This window comes from Humulus lupulus, chromosome 6 (assembly GCF_963169125.1).
Source record: "Humulus lupulus chromosome 6, drHumLupu1.1, whole genome shotgun sequence".
Lineage (NCBI taxonomy): Eukaryota > Viridiplantae > Streptophyta > Magnoliopsida > Rosales > Cannabaceae > Humulus > Humulus lupulus.
In genome coordinates, this window is record NC_084798.1 from 222,315,971 (window position 1) to 222,327,413 (window position 11,443).

The following is an 11,443-nucleotide window of genomic DNA, read 5'->3' on the forward strand; positions in this document are numbered from 1 at the left end:
CTAGATTGTCTTGGCAACTTTAGGCAGAGATTTAAGAAGAAAGGGCGATGGCTTCCTCAGAGTGTGAATGAGAAGGATCATCAGTGACATTAGTGTCAAAGCCCCAGCTTGATGAGCACTGCCCAGGGAAACTGGCACGTATGACAAAAGGGTAGATATCCCCAAGGTAACCTGCAATGATTACAAGAACGATCATCAAATATCGTTCAGTCCTAGCTACGTGTTCAAGGGGAAGAACCAAGTTTCGATCTTTAAAGTCAGAAGACATTAATAGAAATTGAGTTATCGAAACATATGTACCTGAAGACCAGCCATGCCAACAATGCTTCCAATCAAATATCGAACTGCAGGATGAAGATCCACCTTCCTTATTAACCACCATAATGAGCCGATTGAAACTAAAGTGGCTGTTGCCAGGATACGATGGTCAAGCTGTAAATGAGGTTAGAGGAATATTCTATGATCACATTGATGATTATAGGTTCACACGGATTTCAGGAAACTACTGGTCATGCGGAGTTTGAGCCATTGAACTCGTAGTTCAATGGATTAAAATATATTTTTCTGAATTTGAGATCTCGTGAATACCTTTATGAATCAAAATTCAATGATAGACTGAACCTAAATCATGCTAAGGAATTCTCTCAATAATACACAGTAAAGAAACACCACAGGAAAATTACCTGCACCAACGAAGTATTCTCAAAGAAGTTGCGAATAAGTGGCTTCATTTCTAGAACATCCTCAGGTATCCATGTTTCACCCATCTTTGGAAAAGTATTGTAGGCATGTCCCTGGAAATTCACAAAATCATTATCACAATACGCTACTAGCAAAAAAAACAAAACAAAAAACCATACCACCTACTAATTAATTTGTTAAAAACTGAGCAATACAATAACAGTTGAAGTTACATACAGCATCATTTCCTGCAACAAATGCTCCAGAGACAGCAGTAATGCCGACGAGTAAGCTGACAGGAAGAGCAAGTCTCTTTACTTTTGCAGCCCCCTTAACCCAGGACATTGATTCTGCAGGTGGTTCGGGCATTACCACTGAGAGACCTGTCCAAAGAAGGCCGCTGTATATAACAAATGCCGAAGTGAGATGAGCTGCAAGCCGATACGGGCTTACTCTAGGCTGTGTATATTTGAAAAAAGAGAGATCATTTAAAAAGGCGCAAACCACAACATTTTTCGATTCAAATTTGCAAATACACTTAATATAAGGTGTCCTACCTCTAAACCACTTTTAACCATCCACCATCCAATCAGCCCCTGCCCAGCACCAAGGGCGAAAAGAGTAGAGAGTTTCAGTCCAAGTCGTAGGGTAATATATGCCTTACGAAGAAAATATGAAAATGGCAAAGCAAACATGATACCAAGAGCTCTTCCCCACATACGATGAGCATATTCCATCCAGTATATAAATTTGAAATCATCAATGCTCATTCCTCGATTAACCCTGCAAAAACCATCATCCATAAATTAAAAAAAATATTAATAATATTATAGCAAATGCCATAAAATAATCCTAGTCCAAACTCCAAAGAGTTCACCTCAAAACCGTTAAAAACTAGAAAGCTAAGCATCACAAACCATTAGCAATGCTACAAATACATGTACTGTTCTTTTCTTTCACTGACCGCTTATATTCAGGGGACTGCTTGTACTTCTCGAATTCCTGTAACCATTCCTCATCAGATAGAGGAGGGAGCCCACCACTGAACTTCCAATCAGTCATCGAAAGACCAGATCTTGTTAGTCGTGTAACACCTCCAAGTACGACCATACTAAACACCCAAGCAGCGAGCCAAAGAGTCATATCCCAACCATTTTCTGAGCACGAGGTCCTCCGTTTACAAGTAGCTCCAGTCCTTCATAACTTTTTGAATTAAGAGATTGCACGGTGGAAACATTTCTCAAAGATGGCACATACTGACCCTAAATTGCATTATAAACTTGTTACACATGTATTACATTTAAAATACATGAACATGACACATGAATTGTGTCCGATCCCCAAGTGAAACTGAATTAGAACAAGGACTTTCATCACATTTAATTGTCATGGAATACAGGGTCGCCATAAGAAACACATAATATCAAAAGAAAAAATATGCAAAAATATCTTCTTTCATGATAGTACAAGTGAGACCCTCAAAGGTTCGACTTTACTTTTTTTGTGGTTACTTCCCGCTATCAAATTAGCAATTTAGAATATAATAGATGCATATGTAGCCAAGTACTTAGATACCCAAAAACATATATATCTAATACTTCCAAGAAATAAATTTTAAAGCAGGGAATGAGCTTGAAATGGCATTTATGAAACCAATGAATTTTTCCAAGTTGAAATTTTTAAACTTCAGTCTTGGGTTACTGCTAGCTGATGCTGCAAGAAGTAATGATGTTCAACTAAAAGATAAAAATATCTGCATATAAACTTTAATGTAAGAGCACTGATTTGAAACAAAGAACAAAAAATCTAGAATACGAAATAGAAATGAAGACAGCAGACATGGAACCAGCCATTTCAGTCCTAAAAACAAAAAATATATATTTATATCATAGCTCAAAACATGGAAAAAAAATGTTTTCTGATATCCCATGCTATGATTATTAAAATATCTACCACTGCAATGGCACTTTGCAGAACTCCACAATCAAATCTGTGACTACTATGAGAATGCTTTATGGATTACAAAAATATAAAAACGAGAAAGTTATCATTTTGGGTGTCTCAAAATGGTATTTAATGAAGTTGAAGCTAATCAATTCAGTTCAAAGTTTTTGAAGTTGGTTCTAAGTTTCCATATAACAATATTTAGCAAAACATAATCTTTTAGTTCTAAAGATAGAGTTAGAAGAACCTTAGGGGGAGATCGGAAGTCATGCAGAATTCTCCGGACGATTCCGGTGGAGAAAAATCTAGAGGTCTCCTCCCTCACAACTCTAGACGAAGATGATGTTGCTTGGGTGAGATGGTTGTAGAGAGCCTTACGGTTACTCTTCACCAACAAAACTGGTGATAATCGGCTCCGGAACCAACTGCAACACCTACATTTTATCAAATATTATCTATCTATCTATACATATAACAACTACCACAATACTAAATACACAAAGCTATCTATCTTCCACAATACTAAATATATTCTCCATTTCCAACTTGAAAAACATGCTCCCAAACTCCGTCCAAACCCCCAAATGAACCCAAACATCTACTCCACATGTCCTAGGAATCATAACCTAACCAAACTTTGCCAAAAACCCCATTGAATTCTCAACTTTCAAACCACAATCCCAACTGAAACTCAATAAGAAAAACAGAGCAAGAACCAGAGTTTTAATGGCTAGTCACTCAGATCCAGGGCCAGAAGGCCCAGGTGATTGGATCGCCACATGGCTAAGGGTGCGGAACCCATATTAGTGACTCCATGGTCACTCATTTGGTTTACATTAGTGACTAATTCATTAGTCACTCATCTGAGCCAGGGTCAGAAGGCCCAAGTGATGACTGCATCATCACATGGCTAAGGGTAAGGAACCCGTGCTAGTGATTCACTCCTCAGTCACTCATTTGATTAGGGCTATACGCCCCACCATGGTTATCGGAACCTCAAGTGTTAAATCACTCATTTGATTAGGGCTATAAGCCCCAGCATGGTTATCGGAACCTCAAGTGTTAAATCACTCATTTGATTAGGGCGTTACACATTCTCTTTTCCATTTTAGTGTTTTTCAAGAGCATTTTCAAGTATGTATTTTATTTATTTTGTAATTTCTATTCTAGTTATGTAACGACCCAAAATCACTAATCAAGGCTTTTGTATCTAAAATAACTGGAAAAGTAGAAACAAGACCGGATATAATTTGTTCATTATGAGCAAATCCAAAATCTTTGTAGTGTCAGTGTCGGCCCAGCAGAGTGCTTTCGCCGTTGGTGTTCTTTCCGATCTCTACGCATTTCACCGCTCCACCGGAAATTCCCTCTGCCCCTACCGTACTCCAGCCCAATTTGTGAGTAAAATCCGAGAGGCATAATTCTTTCTTGCCAGGGTCCGTCTTTAGCAAAGCAAGCAGGGAGCTCATTAGCAATAAGAATAATAAGTACGTTTCCTTTTTTAGTGAATACTTTTTCATACTTCGCGTCTAGTCGAACCTCTTGCCCATCGAACAAATAAGGGAAAAGAATCCTATTGAAAACGTTCCTAACCCACCAACCCCTTCCTTCGTAGATCCGTGTATTGTAAGTGATCCGAACCCACCCGGAGTGAGTCTCCCATAGAGGCAAGTGAAGTTGGTGAGCCGTATGCATATTTTTTTTGATAGAAAAATAAAAAGAAAATAAAAAGATGGCCCAATGGAAGCTGTTCTAACAAATGGAGTTGGTTGCGTTGCGTTAATAATGGAATCCTTTCATCGAAACTCCAGAAAGGATAAAGGACAACTTATTATTTCTTCATTTATTCTCATCCAATCAATTTTTTTTTTTTGATGGGTTGATTTCTTGATTTTGATGAAGCGTGGGATAAACAACTTTACTAAACGGAAAGAAAAAGTAAAAAAAAATATTGATTGTAAATCCTAACTAGAGAGCTCCTTTCTATAAAGGGCTACTCGACCCATTTGGAAAGAGCGACTCTAAGGCCTATTCTATTGGTAACTTTTCAGTCGAAAGCTAAAAAAAGCGGTTGAAACCTCGGATTGGTTCTCGCGTCCCTGTGCCCAAAAGGATGGGCGAGTTCGGTTCAAGTGTTCATCGATCGGGTGGATCTATATGCTCCGGGAGAATCCATTTAGATAGTCCTTTGTGGCTCCGGTGGCGACTCGATCAACGCGTTATTACTTCAAGGCTTTTTGGTAGGAAAGGCGATAGTAGAGTTGCTAGAGGTCCTTTGCGTCACTCTACTGTTTGTTTTCCAGGCAGGCGCTTTTAGCCCTGCTCTAACTCCTCCGATTTCCCTTTGCTTTCTTTATTACAACTCGCACGTGCCCAGCCTCAACGTCACTTCCCAACGTATCTTATCTGTATATGAGTCTATAGGTAATTTTCAGTAAATTCTCGTGCTTCAATTTTTTTTTTACAATTTTTCTGGAATCGATTGAATATATAAACGAGAAATTTTGATAATGTAGGCTCTAGGAGGAACGACTTTTCGGGAGCCCATAACTTTTACGATCTTTGGCTTTTTGATGAATTTAGAGCACCTGTTTCGATCCTTTCGGTGATGCCAGAAGTCGTTTCGATATACGATTTTATCTTGTTTCAATTTTATTTATTACCATTCTTATTTCCCATTGGAACCGAGTTAGCAACCCCATCTAGGATATATCAAAGACAGAAATAGATTCACGCTTTTCTATATCTTTATTGATGATTGGCTTCAGCTTAGGATTGACTGGCCATTGCTTTTGCCTAAAAGGCTCGGCATCGGGCTTTAAAGGAATCTGATGCTTCATAATCTCATCATTCTTGTGAGTTTACAACTCATCGTAGTGCCAAGCAAAAAAATCCTTGTATTCTTGGAAGAGTTGGATGAACTTACCTTTCTCCTCCATCTCAATTGAAAAAGCAAATATCTTTTTAGTAAGAAATCAAACCCCGCTCCCATATTATTCTTGTATTGTTTTTTATTTTTTTTCATCTTTGATACTACATAATTTTCTTCAATATCTTTTCCTTGGTTTGACAGAGTTAGTGTGCTGGGAGGGCATAATTGAAAGCTATGTGAGTAAACGGTGAAAATGCATGATTATGTGATATGCATGATCCTATGATTATATGGATATGTGGAATGCATGTTTATGAGTAATAGATAAACATGCGGTCCCTGTTTAGTCTGTAAGGGCATAATTGTAATTTTGGGCCGTTAGGGCACAGATGAAACTATTTGTGATAACTTTTGAGACTACATTATTATGTGGATAAATATTTGCAGCCTTCGTCACGAGGTGATCCTAGGGAGCAAGTAGCGGGAAAGTCACAACGGGACCCGGTACCCGTCTAGGGGCGAGTCAAGGGGTATTTTGGGTAATGGACATTTATTTGGGTTATTGAGTGATGAAAATAAATAATTTGAGATACATTTGAGATTAGGAAGCCTAGATGGGAGTACCAAAGAATTTTACCATTTTGCCCTCGGGGACATTCTCGGTACCCGATCCTTGGGATTAACTTAAGAGGCTTAAGTTAGATAAGACAAAGGAAAAAAAGAGAGAAAGGTTTGGAAGAATGCCAGAACTGACTCCCTCTTTCTCTCCCCTTCCATTAAACTATACCTCTTCCATTAAACTCCGTTAACTTAAACTATATTATACATATGCTCGATTTTGATTGGTCCATCTTTAATTAATCTATTTAGAATAACTCAAAGACTTAATAAAAACCAAAACCCAGCCAGTAACTTACAGAATTTAATGGTGAGAATAACAGTTGAAAGCTTACCTTAGCTTCTACTTGAATCCACAAGTTAAAACTGAGTTAATCCCCAAGTTTAGAGCTCCAATTCCTAGCTTAATCCTCAAAGTTTCCCCTTTGTATGTTTTAGAGAAAATGAGAGAGAAAGAGAAGTGTTGTGCCTAGTTTCTGAATGGTTCCTTGGTTTTGTTTTACTTATCCTAAGTCATTTAAGTTACCTAAGGCTCGGGGTACTAAAAAAGTCCCTGAGCGCAAAATGGTAAATTTCTCCAATATTCCCTCTTAAACGTTCTAACTTCAAATATATCTTTAAATATTTATTTCCATAACCCGATAACCCAATAAAACATCTTATGCTCGGAATACCGCTCGACTCGCCCCGAGTCGAGTATTCAACCCTGTTGTGACTTTCTAACTAAACCGCTCCCTAGGACTGTCTCGGATCATGCAACACAAATATCACAATAATCACAAATATTGCATTTATGCCCTCAACGGGCTAAAATTACAAACATGCCCATAACAACCAAACGGGGCCACATGCATATTTATTTCACCTAAACATGCATCTCTAATCACATATTCATTAAATTCACATATTAAGGTAATAAAACACTTATTACTCTCCAGACATGCTAATCAAGGCCCCAAGCCCTATTAGCAAATTTTGGGACACTACAACTATCCCCTCCTTACAGAAATTTCGTCATCGAAATTATCTAGCGGAATTCTTGTACATTTAGCAACTTAGAATTCGAGAGAGATGATATCTAAAATTTGAAAAGGAAAAGCTTTATTGTTATCCTCAAAAATGATATATATATATTTTGAAGTAAAATTAAAAAAAAAATGCGAAAATGCATATTAATGAATTTTATAGACTTGAGCGTTAAAGGTGTTTTACACTAGCTTTTGTATACATACAAAATTTTCTCCTTTCCTTCACTCTTTAATATGCTCAAATTAATGGGGGTAGGCCATGGCTTGCTGACTAAGTCTTCTAATGCATAAATTTATGAGCACAATTAATTAATGTGTGATGATTAGTCTTCTAATGCATGTTTGGTTTAGTAGGACTTTTCAGCTGCGGATGTTTCCTCGAGTTTTCTATATTGGTTCAGCAAAGATTTTTCAATCGTGGATATTAAATTGCTAATTTCCTCAAGTCTTCTATATATACTTAATTGTTTTTTTTATTTTATTGCAGAGAAAAACACACACACACACTGATTCGATGCGTAAGTCTTCAGTTCAGAGTTTCATTATGTAGATAGGATGTCTTTAATATTTTTCTAAATTAATTTCACATATATATTTTTCTTAATTAATTTCACATATATATTTTTTAATATTATGTATTCTCACTGAAACACAAACTGATATGTCACATAGATTCCTTATTAAGTACGCAAATATACCTTCCAATTTTCTCATCCATATCTCTCTGGTACAAATAATTTTATCCCTTTTATCTTTATTGATTCTTAATGTTTTTTTTTTGTTTTGTTCTTATTATCTATCCTCTTCTCAATAATATATAGTATTTAATATCCAGTATTCCTGGGAAAAGTAGAATATTTATTTTAAAAATCTATAGAAATATTGAATAGTGTCATTATTATTAATTTGTAGATGATTTTTTTCTTCTTCTATCTAGTATTCATCTATGTCTTAGAGAAAGGTTGGTTGTTATCTCTCTCTCTCTCTCTCTCTATTTAAATTTGGTGTATCATATATATATGCATGCCTCAACAGTTATTTTATGTCTTTTAGATAAATTTTTTAGTTGCTGTTTTTTTTCAGATACCAGAGACAGCAAAGTGATGATCAATCAATAAAGAAGAGAGAAGAAAATGGTAGTGACTATGGTGAACTACTTGTTTGTTATCATAATTATTATTATTATTGGATCGTTATCAATGACAAGGTCGTCCACGCAAGTTTCACTTGCAAAGCCTGGTTGTCGAGTAGAGTGTGGGGCCATAACTATCCCATTCCCTTTCGAAATTTCCTGCGAAAACTCTACGCCTTTCCTCAAACACACTCGACTACAAGTACTTGGCATTTCAGATAACGACAACAGACCATTCCAAAGTGTTCAGGTCAGAAGCCCCATCAGATTCTTCAACTGCTCGTTTTCCTATTCGTCTGATAATATATTCATCGCAGTAAGTTGCGGTGTCAGTGCCAAGTTCGACACAAGTAATGAGAAACCAACTGCTCGTTTTCCTATTCGTCTGATAATAGATTGGGTGCAACTCCAGTGAGAAAACAACTAGTAATGAGAAAAATGTTCAGCTCAAATGATGCTGAGATATGCCTTTTCATTATATAGAGTGAGTCTGGTACAAAGAGAATTCTCTAGAAGCATTGTAACGGAAATATAATACGTATCCTACCTTTAACCAAATCCTAACAACATGAGAATATTCCCACAATATTGGAATCAGGAAAATGATTACAAAATGTTGACTAGGACAGTATAGCACAATAAAGAACAAAATAGCCCTTTTCAATAGCAGAGAAGGTTAATCAATTCTTGACCACTCCACCTGCTCATCCAATAGTACAAGTAATATTATTGATGATTTTAGGTATTGCCAAGGCATCGATTGTTGTACTACTTCGTTCTCTTCTGTCATTGGCAACAACATCGAAATCAATTTGATGAACTTTAACATTTAGGAGACGTGCAACAATATGTTTATGATTAGCTATTATTATAAAACGAAGACTCAAATACATTGGTCACACACATGGTCCTATTAGATGATAACTAGGCCAACAATTATAATAATAAGGGAGAAATGAAATAAAGTACCTGATAGAGCCGGCCTGGTTCAAAGACCAATCAATTTGGATGGTGGGACCACCGTGGTGTCTAAGCAAATTAAGACTTTTTGTTTCCTCGAGTCTTCTTTCTTGGTTCAGCTAAGACTTTTCAACTGTGGATGTTTCCTCGATTCTTCTATATTTGCTACAAGTCTTTTTTTTTTTCTTTTTCTTTTTTCCCTAAATTAATTTCATGTGTCTTTGAAATATTATATATATTCTCACTAAAACACACATATACTCACACAAATATACCTTCCTAGTTTCTCATTGATGAAAAAATAATTAACACTTTCCTTATCGATCTCTCTGGGAGATATAAAAAACGCTCGATCTCTCTTGGTAAGTAACACAACATCTCATAGACTCATACTATATCTTGCTGTTTCTTGGAAATAATTTTATCCCTCTATATTTATTTTTGATGTTTTTTAATTTCTTATTATCTACTTTATTCTCAATATATAGTTTATTTAAAATATTTATTTTAAATTTCTGCACAGAATCATTCAATTCATTTCTAGATATAATTTATTATTTTGAGCTACAAGGCAAAGTAACTTGTACATATAAAAGAATTCATAATTTTTAGTGTTATTCCCATAAATTTTAAAAAAGTTTGGGATTATTTAGAGTGTCGAAATCAGAATTTAAATAGTTTGTTGCACACACGTACACACGCATGCTTATTCTTTTGTGTTTGAAACAAGTTGGTTGCACAAAAAAAATTCCATTATTATGTAGGTAATTCTATAATACATCCCCTAAAAAGGGCATACCATTACATTTTTCTTGTTTTCAGCACGTGAAATTTTTGTATCAAATAGATTTGTTTGATCCTTGGTTTTGGCTCTACAAAAAATCTTACTTTTAGTCATAATAAATTTTGTGATCAAAATAAAAAAATTTGTGACTAAAGAAAATCATCTTACCTATGTCATCACTAAAAAGTCAGTGGTTAAAAATATTTGTCAAAAAAATCACAATTTGTTCTAAATGTATTTTTAGTCACAACAAACTTTATCACTAAAAATAATAGGTTGTGACTAAAACTACATTAGTGACAATTTGTGATTAAGTATGATTTTTTAGTCACAAGTAATATTTTGTTATTACTAAAAGTGGTATTTAGTCACACAAAATATATGTTGTGACTAAAAAGTTATCATTGAAGGTTACCTTTATTTGTAGTGGGGACGGTGAATTATTCAAAATTTATAAAAAATTTGCACACTATCATTAAAAATTTGATCCATGTGTGAAACAGTAAATAAATATATTGTATATTGTTATATAAAAAAATTAAAATTATAACTATGCTGGAAGCAGAAAAAGTGTATCCTGTCATATTAACACTCTATGATACTTTCCTTGATGATGTCCATAAATTATTTTTCTCTCTTTTTATATGAGTACTCGAATTCAAGTTTTAAATTATATATTTGCGAGTTATAATATATATATATATATTTATGAGGGAATTTAGTAATTACTTCATGCATTATAGATATTATATATTAATATATCTCGAGTAAATACATATTTGGTATATTGTGTTTTATCGAAATACAAATTTGGTATCTAATATTTTCGATAACACTCATTCGGTACCTTATAATTTAATTTTGTACATATTTGGTACCTGGACTCAAATGCGATCAATCAAATTTATTCAATATGACTAATAAATTGCTCTAAGTTATATGTAATTAAGTAATTAAATTTGAATTTGAAACCCATATAATTAAGGATAATTTGTTTGTATTGATAAAATTTCATTAATCAAATTTGTTTAAGGTATCAAATATGTAAAATTTTAAATTATAGGGTACTAGATAAACAATATTATTAATAACATGGGGTACTAAGTGTGTATTTTGATAAAATACAGTATATCAAATAGTTGTTTATTTAACCTTATATCTTTTAGTTTGACTTATTGCTAAAATGGTATCTTAATTAATTAGATATTTGCTTATCAATTTATAGTATTTTTTATTATTTATATATTTAAACTGAAGTTTAATTCACCAAAACTATACATGTGTTTTTTTTTGATTAAATGTGATACCAGATCACAAATAAGTGATCAATAAAGAAGAAAGAGGCACTGATGATGAGTCTGCTGAACTACTACTACTACTTGTTTGTTAATGTTATTATGATTGGATCATTAGTAATGACAATA

The 11,443-nt window shown here is 34.5% G+C and overlaps 1 pseudogene; it reads right to left on the reverse strand.

Moving 5' to 3' along the window:
- Positions 1-4,320, reverse strand: LOC133786172 (cytochrome c oxidase assembly protein COX15-like; annotated as a pseudogene).
- Between the last annotated feature and the right edge of the window lie 7,123 nt (positions 4,321-11,443).